General features: G+C 35.1%; 1 protein-coding gene across 3 annotated transcripts in view; it reads right to left on the reverse strand.

Annotated features, from left to right (window-relative positions):
* LOC143249116 (uncharacterized) overlaps window positions 1-11,598 on the reverse strand; it is an 84,155-nt gene extending 72,557 nt beyond the window's left edge. For all 3 annotated transcript variants that reach the window (XM_076498458.1, XM_076498457.1, XM_076498459.1), the window contains exon 1: window positions 11,402-11,598. The gene's annotated coding sequence lies outside the window, so the exon portion shown is untranslated. The remainder of the gene's footprint in view (window positions 1-11,401) is intronic.
* Window positions 11,599-11,832: the final 234 nt, after the last annotated feature.

An 11,832-nucleotide genomic window follows, 5' to 3' on the forward strand; every position in this document is an offset into this window, starting at 1 on the left:
TAATGTTATACATACAATTTATATCTATAGTTTGAATGTTTTATCTTTAATGTGACACAAAACAATCCTTTTCAGGACTACATAGCTTGTTAGCTTGTATATCTAGAGTATGATGCAACAACAGACCTCTAAACAGATTCATAATATACAAATAATCAAAATGTAAAATATAAAAATGTTCAATATCACATAATCATACAATGAAATAGTTGATCTACAGCATCCTATGATGGTTCACTTGTAAACCATTTGCTACATGTCACAGATAATTACATGATCCTAAACCTTGGTCACCCATTTTCTGACCCTAGCAACATGTCTTATGGTAACACACAACTACTGAAATCTAGCAATACACCACCTCTTGCTACTTGTGGAATTGTGGTGACTTGAGGCAGGCAATCAACACATGTATCTGAAGTGCCAGGGTTAATGACTTGCACTTGCCTTACCAACTTTTGAAGTGATAGACTAGAATAAAGGCAGATAGTTAATACTACCTACTACCCAACCTTGTGCTATTTTTTTTACCAACAAAAAGGGAAAGTGAATGTAACATTAAAATTCTCCAACAGCTGAAAGGGTACATTAGGCAACTGTTTTCAGTCCTGTGATACAAAGACTATAAATTGAATGCCATGACTATTAGCCCATTCCAGACCTTTTTCTTGGATGTATTATTTATTAACAATTACTATGGTATTGAGGGTTTTTTAAAAAGTAAATTTTAGCATGATACATTTTTACCAATGCAAAGTTAAAGTGGAATGAACACATTTCACCATTTACTAGTACAGAAATTACACAACAAATGAACCTTTGAGTAGCCTTTAGTTTCTTAATATTTTTGTCTTGCACATGTTTTATTCTTAAAAACATTCAAAACAGTTGATAATTGCTAATATTTAAAAACTTAAACTCTAAAGTTGAGTCTAATCCATTACCACACCTACTACAAACAAGATTAGGTTCAATAAATAGAACAATAATTTTAAAGGTGGTGGTTTATACAAACTCTCATTAATACATGTATTATTAATTGGCTAGGAATTAATTTTATTGTTTGAGCACCAGGAAACCAGTAATTACATCACAAAAACTTGTCTGAGTATCACACTCAGTAGTACACTGTATAGAAATGCGTTTTATTATATCATCAAGGAATAATCTAATGTGCTTCTTTCATCAATAAAATAAATTGGTTTTTAGAATACTATTTTGAAAGTTTGATTTTTTTATGAAATAAGTTATTTAACAATTAACATGCAGACTGTAGTTTAAAAGGAAACATATTAGAATCGACATTTGTCATAGTATATATAATAAACACTGAAATATTTTAAAACAAAGCTTTAACAAATAAATTAGTTTAAAGTTATAAAATACTAAATTCTTGCTCTGCTTCATCTTACATTTCTTGGATGTTTAAAAAATTGGAAAGCTATAAAAGTTGGTAGAATAGAATGAGTGAAAGTTGGACAAGAACACATTGCAGTACAGGCCACAAAAAGAACTCCAATTGACTTTAAACCATATCAAATCATATGTTAAATAGTAACAGTGACAATAATACAGAAAATTTCATTTTATTTTACACATAAAATGTTTACGGACCAGTATGCAATTGTGTGGATGGCTAATTTAATCAACTCTGATCATATTAATAATCACACTATATGCTTTCTTGAATTTCTGTCTCCATAGTCAACATAAAATTGTTGCAAAATCGTAATTCATAAAAAGGTAGATAAGTATTCAATGTTTATTGGCACAAAGCTACAAGGCTATGTGTGTCAGACGAGATGTGGTACAGTATAGGTATAGGGCAATTAAGGTAAAAAGTAAAATATGTAAAATTAGGAACTGCCAGGAAAACTGAAGCAAGAAATACACCCTTGCTGATAGTCACTTGAAGTCGGCCTTTCCAGTCCTGGGTTCAGTTCAAAAGAAAAATAAAAACTAAAATGTGTAAAATTAAGACTTGCCAGGAAAACTGAAGCAACAAGATCGAAATTGCAGTCAGTCACCTGAAGTTGGCCTTTCCAGTCCTGGGTTCAAGTCAAAATAAAAATTGAAATGTCTAAAAGAAATCGTGCTAAAACATTAAAATGTGTAAAAGAAATCATGCTGAAACACTATATAGCCCGATAAAAAACCTTAACTTAAGTGTAAAAAACCAACGGCTCTTAAAAATATAAAAACATGAGTGAGATGGGCAGTATCACCTATAACATGGGCCAAAGTCAAGGGCAACCCACCTTACAAATATCTTTAAAATGGTGTCGTTGTTCTAGGTTGTTACAACGGCATGATAACAAAATGTGGATGATTGTGATCTGAGTGCCACATAGACCACACATTGGTGTAGCAGTCCCAGATAAAAGGAAGTGGTGGGTTAAAAACCTGTGACCAATGCGTAGCCTTGCTAAAACAACCTCCTCTCTTCGATCCTTACAGAAGCGAGAGGGCCAAAGACCAAGAGAAGGTTTGATTTGAAAAAGCTTGTTATTGTGTTGCTTATTCCAGGTTGCCTGCCATCTGGTGTACAGTCTGGATTTGATAACTGGACCATACTCCATGTATGGAATGGGTACTGGGATGATAGATCCAGAACAGACAGACTTTGCTGCTCTGTCAGCCAGCTCATTCCCACAAATACCAACATGACCTGGTATCCAAAAGAATTGGAGAGAGACAGATGAGAAAGAAAGATGGGCCAGTTTGTTTTCGATATTGATGAGAAGAAGGTGGTGAGTAACATGGAATGATTCCAGGGCCAATAGACAGCTGAGTGAGTCCGTATATATTGTACAATTTATATATTGCATTATTTCAATATGTTTATGGCAAGAGAGATGGCATACAATTCGGCAGTGAAAACAGAAACTGTAGGGGGAGTCTGTGTGCCACAATCGAACTGTCACAAACCATGGCTGAGCCCACTGAGTCACCCGATTTGGAACCATCTGTATATAAAGGAATGGATGGATCATATGAAAGATCTTCAGCAAAGAAAGAGTGATATTTCCAATCGGGTGTATTTGCTTTCCTCAGATGACTCAAAGTTAGGTTACAATTGGGGACAGTAATTTGCCATGGTGGAATAGGCTGATTAGAAGAAACTGCAATGTTATTGGCAATGAGTTTATGGTAATATTTAAACAATGTTGGGGCTTGAGAAAGCAGCGTCGTACAGACTGTGAGGAAGAGTTTTACTTGCTTCTGGTACATTAATATGAGATGCAGATAGAATTCACAGGTATAGTAGGAATTTACAGAATAAAAATAAAGAAAAGCACATTTTTATATAGTGAAGTTTTATGGGTTTTTTGTGGAAACCATATTTTTGTGAATACCACATAGAACAAACGGCAAAATTTAAACTATACAATATATCATAGTAATTGCTCTAGCTTTTAATCCAACAAGTTGTGTGTTCATTAACTAGTTGAAAATACTGTCAACTGATAGCAGTTTTACTTATATTCCTTGTCACTCATTCTCGGCAGTTTGAGAGAAAGTGGGTGGTGCAATTGTCTCTGAAGTAAAGGGAACACAGTTACACAATCCCCTTCAAACATGTGGTCAGCTATCGGTCAATTACATATTTATTTCTTAGTTAATCTAACGATGACCGAAGAAGGTCGAAACGTTGTTCGTTCCTCTACATAAAAATTTTCTCAACCCAAAGAGACGTTTTTACATATATATTTTTCTCTACAAGTGGGTTTTCTCGTCATCACTGATTATTATTTCATCATGGCGATTGTACGAGAAGTGTAAGTCTTTGTGTTTTCTTTATGTATATGTACATATCTATGTAACCATTATGTCTGAACTAACATACCTTACACCACTATTAACAGTACACGCTCATACGATCGTAAAGAAATTAAGAAACTTAAACCAAAAAATTATCAATAGAAGAAATGACATCTATTTCATTCAACAATGCAGAAAGGAACAATTAACCCCGAACTTTGTAAAGGTAAAACTATCAAAACATTTTAATCAATGCACAAACATTATCCAAAATTTACAGAAAAACTACTTAAAGCCATGTTGAACACGAAATACAAAGTACTACATGATTTACAAAAACAAAAAATGAACCTACACCATCAACTGGCATGTTGCATTAACCTGTTGACTGCCAAGTATTTCAGCTGCTACAATACAATTCTAATGCTTCTTCATTTTGTAACTTTTTCGTGACGCCATTTTGGATCGAAAGTGAAACAATTTGTAAGTAGGTCAAATGCATGTATGGTGCTAGCGTTGAAGTTAGGTATTATTGAGAACGAATTAACTTGTCCGTGGCACTGTGTTACCGATCGGCTTGGACGAGTTATTTCGTCTACAGCATTGAGCAGGTTAAACCAGAGATTTACGGACTTATACAACGAAAGATAAACCAAATCAACACTAGGAATGACAGGGACAAAAAGATCTGCCACAACAAAAACTAGAGAAACTAAGATTCAAACAACAGAAAAGACAACACGACAATCCGTTGACTAACCTCATAATTCACAGATCCAACCGACAATTAAACACAGACGAGATACTTCTACTTAACAAAGGACTCAACTTCGCAATACCACCTAAATACATTCCAACCTTAAAAATTATAACATATTTATAATACTACCTAGTCGGGAGACTTGTGATACTTTCCACAGAAAACAACCAACAGAAAGAAGACAACTTCGACAATTTTATTAACATCAAACAGCCAAACTTCCCAGAAAAAATTAAAGATTAATGTTTTCCAGAAACACCTAAAAACAACATCTTAAACGATTTTTTGAAAGAATTTTCTCACAAAACCATCAACATAATTTCACAAAACAGAAAATTAAAAAACAACCTTACAAAAAGAGACATTAATTCCATTAAAAACCTAAAACAAGACAAAAACATAAAAATTATAAAAGCAGATAAAGGAAACGCTATAGTCATAATGAACACGAATGAATACATCCAAAAAATGAAGAACATCTTATCAGACACTAACAAATTTAAACCAATACATACAAATCCAACAAAAACATACGAAATACAACTAAACAAAATACTACTAAAAATTAAAAAAGCCAACACAATTCCAAAAACACTTTACTCCTACCTATGCAAGACCGAGTCACGCACACCACAAATATACGGCATCCCCAAACCTCATAAACCAAATTGTCCATTACGACCAATAATGTCCACACATGAATAGTTTAATTACAATTATGGTAAATACATAGCATGGGCATTCTCCAAATATGTAACATCAGCCAGCTCATTCATCAAAGACTCTTTAAATTTCAAGTCGGGCCCGGCATGGCCAAGCGTGTTTAGATGTTCGACTCGTAATCCGAAGGTTGCGGGTTCGAATCCCGGTCGTATTAAAACATGTTCGCCCTTTCAGCCGTGGGGGCGTTATAATGTTGCGTTCAATCACACTATTCTTTAGTAAAAGACTAGCCCAAGAGTTGGCGGTGGGTGGTGATGACTAGCTGCCTTCCCTCTAGTCTTACACTGCTAAAGTAAGAACGGCTAGCGCAGATAGCCCTCGAGTAGCTTTGCGCGAAATTCAAAACAAACAAACAAACAGTTTCAAGTCTAATCTTAATCAACTTAATCATAAAGTCTTAATGGCCAGTTTCAATGTCATATCCCTCTCTACAGAAGTCCCAACGGCTGAAGCCTGCAAGATAGCCTTAGAACTCTATATCCGAGGCCCTAACCCATCTATAGACATTCCCAGAAACCAATTAGCAACCCTCATAGAATTCACCACGATGAAGACAAACTTCATGTTCAACAAGCATGGGCAACCAAGTATCACCAGTTCTAGCCAATATTCTTACAACACAAGTTGAAACACAAGCAATTAACACAACTATAATGGTACAGATATGTAGACGACATGATTGCGGGATTCACATCTACAGAACACACACTTAATTTTTTCAATCACATTAACAATTTACATCCCAACATTGACTTCACATGTGAACAGGAAGAAAACAATCAAGTATCATTTCTTAACCTCAAAATTACAACCGATAGACAATTTAAAACAGAAATCCACCGAAAAATCACGCATACTGGAGTGTACTTTCCTTGGACTCAGCACATGAAACAAAACAAAAACTCAACATACTAAGAAACCAAATAAACACAGCCACAAAACTATGCTCACCAGATAAAATTACTGACAAATTAGACAAAATAAAACAATACTTCATCAACATCAATACGTTTCCTCCACAAACCGTAGAAAACATTATACGCACACACCTAGACAAAAAGCAAAATGAACCAACAAAAGTAAATATATCCCACGAATTAAAAAATCACGAAACCATACAGAACACACACTTAATTTTTTTCAATCACATTAACGCTATACATCCCAATATTAACTAGCAGAAACTAGTAACAAAATATGGCATTCCAGTTAATACCAAATTTATTTAAAAACCAGGTAGAAAACTGAGGTATATACTATGTAAAAACTACACTGACAAACACCACACAAACATTATTTATAAAATACAATGTGATAACTGCCACGACTTCTATATTGGAGAAACAAGTAGAAAATTGTTGTTTATGAATTTCGCACAAAGCTACTCGAGGGCTATCTGTGCTAGCCGTCCCTAATTTAGTAGTGTAAGACTAGAGGGAAGGCAGCTAGTCATCACCACCCACCGCCAACTCTTGGGCTACTCTTTTACCAACGAAAAGTGGGATTGACCGTCTCATTATAACGCCCCCACGGCTGGGAGGGCGAGCATGTTTAGCGCGATTCGGGCGCGAACTCGCGACCCTCAGATTACGAAGCGCACGCCTTAACGCGCTAGGCCATGCCAGGCCTACAAGTAGAAAAATGGAAACCAGATTTAAAGAACACAAAAAGTCACCTTCACACGTTTTCAAACACTGCAAATCAAATAAACACAACATAACCATAGAAAACACCCAAATACTAAATAAAGAAACATACATAAACAAACGCAAAATTAAAGAAGCCTTACTTATAGAACAACTCAAGCCCAAAATAAACCAATACAAAGGAACACCTTTATACCTATATTAATAAATATAATCAAACATCTAAGCACGCCCTCTACATTCCTACACTCAGTTACACAATCCCCTTCAAACATGTGGTCAGTTATCGGTCAGTTACATCTTTATTTCTTTGTTAACCTGACGATGACCGAAGGAGGTCGAAACATTGTTCGCTCTTCTACATAGTGCTTTCTCTATCCATATCAGCCGTTTCTACATATATATGTTTCTCTACAAGTGGGTTTTCTCGTCATCACTGATTAAAGGGAACACCACTTACTATTGATCAGGCATTGAAAATGCTGCAAAATATACACAAAAACAGTGTTTCGAGGATTCCATCAGCTCACCCAAAATATGGTCACATTTATTCCTTTGATTATGAAAGAAAACCAAATGCATGTGATGAATGGTGTACAGACCAGTACAAGTATATCCACAAAGGAAACCATCTAACTCCTTGGGAAAATCCAGCATTAGTCATAAAATTCCATTAATGATCAATTAAAATCAAGAAATAACATTAAAGAACAGTTAAATTCTCACATTCATCATGACATATCATAAAAGACCAATTAAACTCCAGCGTTCGTTATGACATATCATTAAAGACCAATTAAAATCTAGCATTGGTCATGACATAACATTAAAGAACGATTAAACTCCAGCATTGGTCATGACACACCTTTAAAAACAATTAAACTCCAATATTGGTCATGACATATCATTAAAGACCAATTAAAACTTTAACGTTCGTTATGACATATCATTGAAGACCAATTAAACTCCAGCATTTGTTCGTTATGACATATCATTAAATAACAATTAAGCTCCAGCACTGAACATGACATAACATGAAAGAACAATTAAACTCCAGCATCAGTCATGACATACTATTTAAAAAAATAAAACTCCTGAATTGGTCATGACATACCAATAAAAAACAATTAAACTCCAGAATTTGACTTAGTGAAAGTGACTTAGATATCTGCGTGTTTTCCACCCATCTAGTGAAATTCATAGAATGTAGTGGTTGAGTTGGACATCCATGGAAAAATTGTGAATGTGACAAAACGTGGAAACCGTTGAATTATGACTGTTCTATTTAAGAAATGGAAATAGATTCTACAGTTGGATTCATTACATGGATATGTCGAAACAGTAGTTCACAAAATTCAAGATTTCATTACCTATCACCATCAAAAGGAATTTTCTCAGCTGTGGTATTTATGTCAGTCTCACTGCGCATGTACAGTGTAGTGGATCTGTTGTGCCGTATCTAGAACACATATTTGCTATTAGAATGTAGATAGATGAAAAATTATAGCATAAAACAAAGGTACATACAGACACACTTCTTTCAAAATTGTAAAAAAAGAAATCACCCTGTAGCCCTGAAGCCTGTTCATAATCTACAAGCTCTGAGAAAGCCTCGTGGAAATCTGATATCGACAATAACTTTTATTGCCAGTACAGTACAGTAGGTGTGTTTTGCATCAGTGTAAAAACAAACCAAATAGTGTAAGATAGTCTCATGCATAGGAAACTGTCACAAATCACAATATGAAAATTTATTTGCCCTAAATGTACATAAAAAACTTTGAACGCGTTTGGCGTTATATCCCATGTTATTTTATTTCATTTTTTATACCTTTTCAGAGCCTTTTTCAAATATTATTCCTTTTGTTTGTTATTAATATTACTTTGCTGTATTCTAGTTCCTGGTTTGGTTTGTTTTAAATTTCGTGCAAAGCTACACGAGGGCAGTCTGCGCTAGCTGTCCCTAATTTAGCAGTGTAAGGCTAGAGGGAAGGCAGCTAGTCATCGTCACCCATCGCCAACTAAGGAGGTATTCTTTTACCAACGAATAGTGGGATTGACCGTCACATTATAACGCCCCCACGGCATAATCTGATCAAATTTACGCCTTTTGTGATTTTTAAAAATAGCTTGTGTTCATCCCGAAACACCTTTATTATAAAACAAAATGCTACAAATTATGCATTTAAGCTATTGGAAAGCAGTAATACACTGATATAATTTTTATATTTATCGGAAATGTTTTATAGCTCATTCGGCAATTTTTACTATGTGTATGTGTGTTTTATTTTTATAGCAAAGCCACATCAGGCTATCTGCTGAGTCCACTGAGGGGAATCGATTTACCATGGATAAGCTTTCATATATTTCCCCGTCACCGGAAATTTCTCTGTTGGTCCGATAACTTTTTGTTAAGGATTATGAAAATATATAATACAATGGTACCTCGGTTCTCGAACGACTCCCTTCTCGAATAATTCGGTTTTCGAACATATTGTTTGAGAAAAAAATGTCTCGGTTGTCGAACATAAACTCGGTTCCCGATTCAAGCTGTCGTGGCCCAAACCCCCGAAGTAACCCGACTGATGACCCGAACAACCCTTCGACCATTTTCGGCCCACGCCAAGCTTGTCCAAAACATTTTACCCGCACCTGTCGCTCAGTCCACACACCCGCTAAAATCTGCTGTGAACGTTGTCGTTTTTATATTTTTCCAAATATTCTGATTAAATACGCCATCATGGGGTCAAAGAAGGATAATGAAAGCAGCAAACCAAAAAGAAAAGTTGTTAGAGGCACAATAGAGGTGAAAAAAAAAATCCCATAGCGAAGTATGAGAATGGTGTTCGTGTGTCTGACCTTGCTATACAGTTTGGTATGGCAAAGTCTACAGTCTGCACCATACTGAAAAATAAAGAGGCTATCAAACGAGCTGATGTTGCAAAAGGAGTGACAGTGCTTACGAAACAAAGATCACAAACAATGGAAGAGGTAGAAAAACGGTTGTTGATTTGGGTAAACGAAAAACAGTTAGCTGGTGACAGCATTTCTGAGACCATCATTTGTGAGAAAGCAAAGCAGTTGCATGCTGACCTCCTGAAAAACACCCTTGGAACGAGTGCTGATACAAGTGATGCCTTTAAGGCTAATAGGGGGTGGTTTGAAAAATTTAGGAACAGAAGTGGCATACATAGTGTGGTGAGACATGGGGAGGGTGCCAGGCAGAAACAAACCTCATTAGACAAGTTTTTAGTGAAAAATAGGTCCAGTGAGTTTCAAGCAGGTTGTAAAGGTACAAAGAGACAGAAAAGAGAAAGAACCCCAGAAGGAGAGTTACCTGACGTTTTTATGGAAGGTGATTCCCCTTCCAAACAATAATGACCCTTCTACTCTCCACGTCCCTCACCACCTTTCACTTACGCCACCAGCTCTCCTCAGCACAGGTAAAGTGCAGTTAAATTTTCATTTATTGTTTTTTTATTGTGTTTATAGTTTTTGTGGTTAACGTTATGCATGTAAGTATTATTATATAGGTATAAATAAGCAATATTTTTACTTAAAATGCTTCATAATGCGTAATTTTTGGAGGTCTGTAACGGATTAATTTAATTTACAGTATTTCTTATGGGAAAAATTGATTCGGTTTTCGAACAGCCTTCTGGAACGGATTAAGAAGGGAACACCTTATACTTATTAAGTATAAATAAATAGTTTTATTTAGTCTATGCAGACAAAAGCAAAAGAGATTATTTGATGCGGTTTTAAAAGCGGTGGGAGCTGATTAAATGGACCTTCCAGGCACTTTTGTGTGGTTTCGGGTTTTGCCAATACCTAAAAGTTTGCTGTATGTTGACTTTCACGCGAGTCAATTCGAAGGATTTTATACGTTTGTTGTCCCTAACTTTGAAGTGATAGACGTAAAGAAAAAGTTCTCTTTAATAAAGAATAGTAGGACTGACCATTACGATATAACTCCTCATTAAACATTTCAATGAAATGTAAAATAACTACAAGTTGTTTCACATTGTACTCAGTTATCATTAAAACTTTAAAATGAACGGCTAAAATTCTGTTTATTTGCCAAACGCGAAAAGCATATATATATATACTAAAGTTCTGAGCGTAATAATTCTCAAAGACAATGTTACAAAACTTAGTATTTGGTACGATAAAAATCTTGGCACTAACACGTTAATGTAAATCTCAAAATACTCAGATTTTAAATATTATTTAACTGTGCATAAAAAACGGAACTATTCAGTTCCTCCACGTTGAACCATTCGGAACAACTCGTACCTCTACGTAACTTGATACATAATGATAGTAGAAGAACTCTTATTGTATACATTTATCAATTCAAAATTATTTCTGATGCTACTATAGTTAAAAATAATTATTAAATTGTAAAATGATTAAGATCAACTAAGTAAAATTCATTATCTGTGATTTGTTTAAAAATAAAAGTGTGTAATGGTAAAGTTCCTAACTAGAAACAAGAATCAAACCTTACCACTACAAAAACACCCGCTGTGATCGTGTTATTTCCAGATTACGTCCGCAACAGCCGTTACACGTACTTAATCTTAATGGTGGTCTAAAACCATCTTCTTCGTCCACGTTTATCTAGGAAAGTATACTGTTGTACAGTTAAATCAAGTCGAGAGCGTCAGAATTACTGCGCAGGAGCATTCAAGCTGAGGCGAGTGAGTTTACTGTGCTTATAAACAGACGAACGTTCGAATATCATCAGAATACGTTGGAGTGTTTGTTTCTTTTTGTATGAATGTTCATGTGATGACAAATTGTAAAAGCACTGGGAAAACTTCTTGTTTGTCACAGTTTCTACTTTCTATCGCTATCTTATATATATATATATATATATACTTATCAAAATACCGCATAATAATTTTTTAAACAATTATTTGTTTCCACTTTACATAA

The sequence above is a fragment of the Tachypleus tridentatus genome, chromosome 4 (genome assembly GCF_004210375.1).
Source record: "Tachypleus tridentatus isolate NWPU-2018 chromosome 4, ASM421037v1, whole genome shotgun sequence".
Classification (NCBI taxonomy): domain Eukaryota; kingdom Metazoa; phylum Arthropoda; class Merostomata; order Xiphosura; family Limulidae; genus Tachypleus; species Tachypleus tridentatus.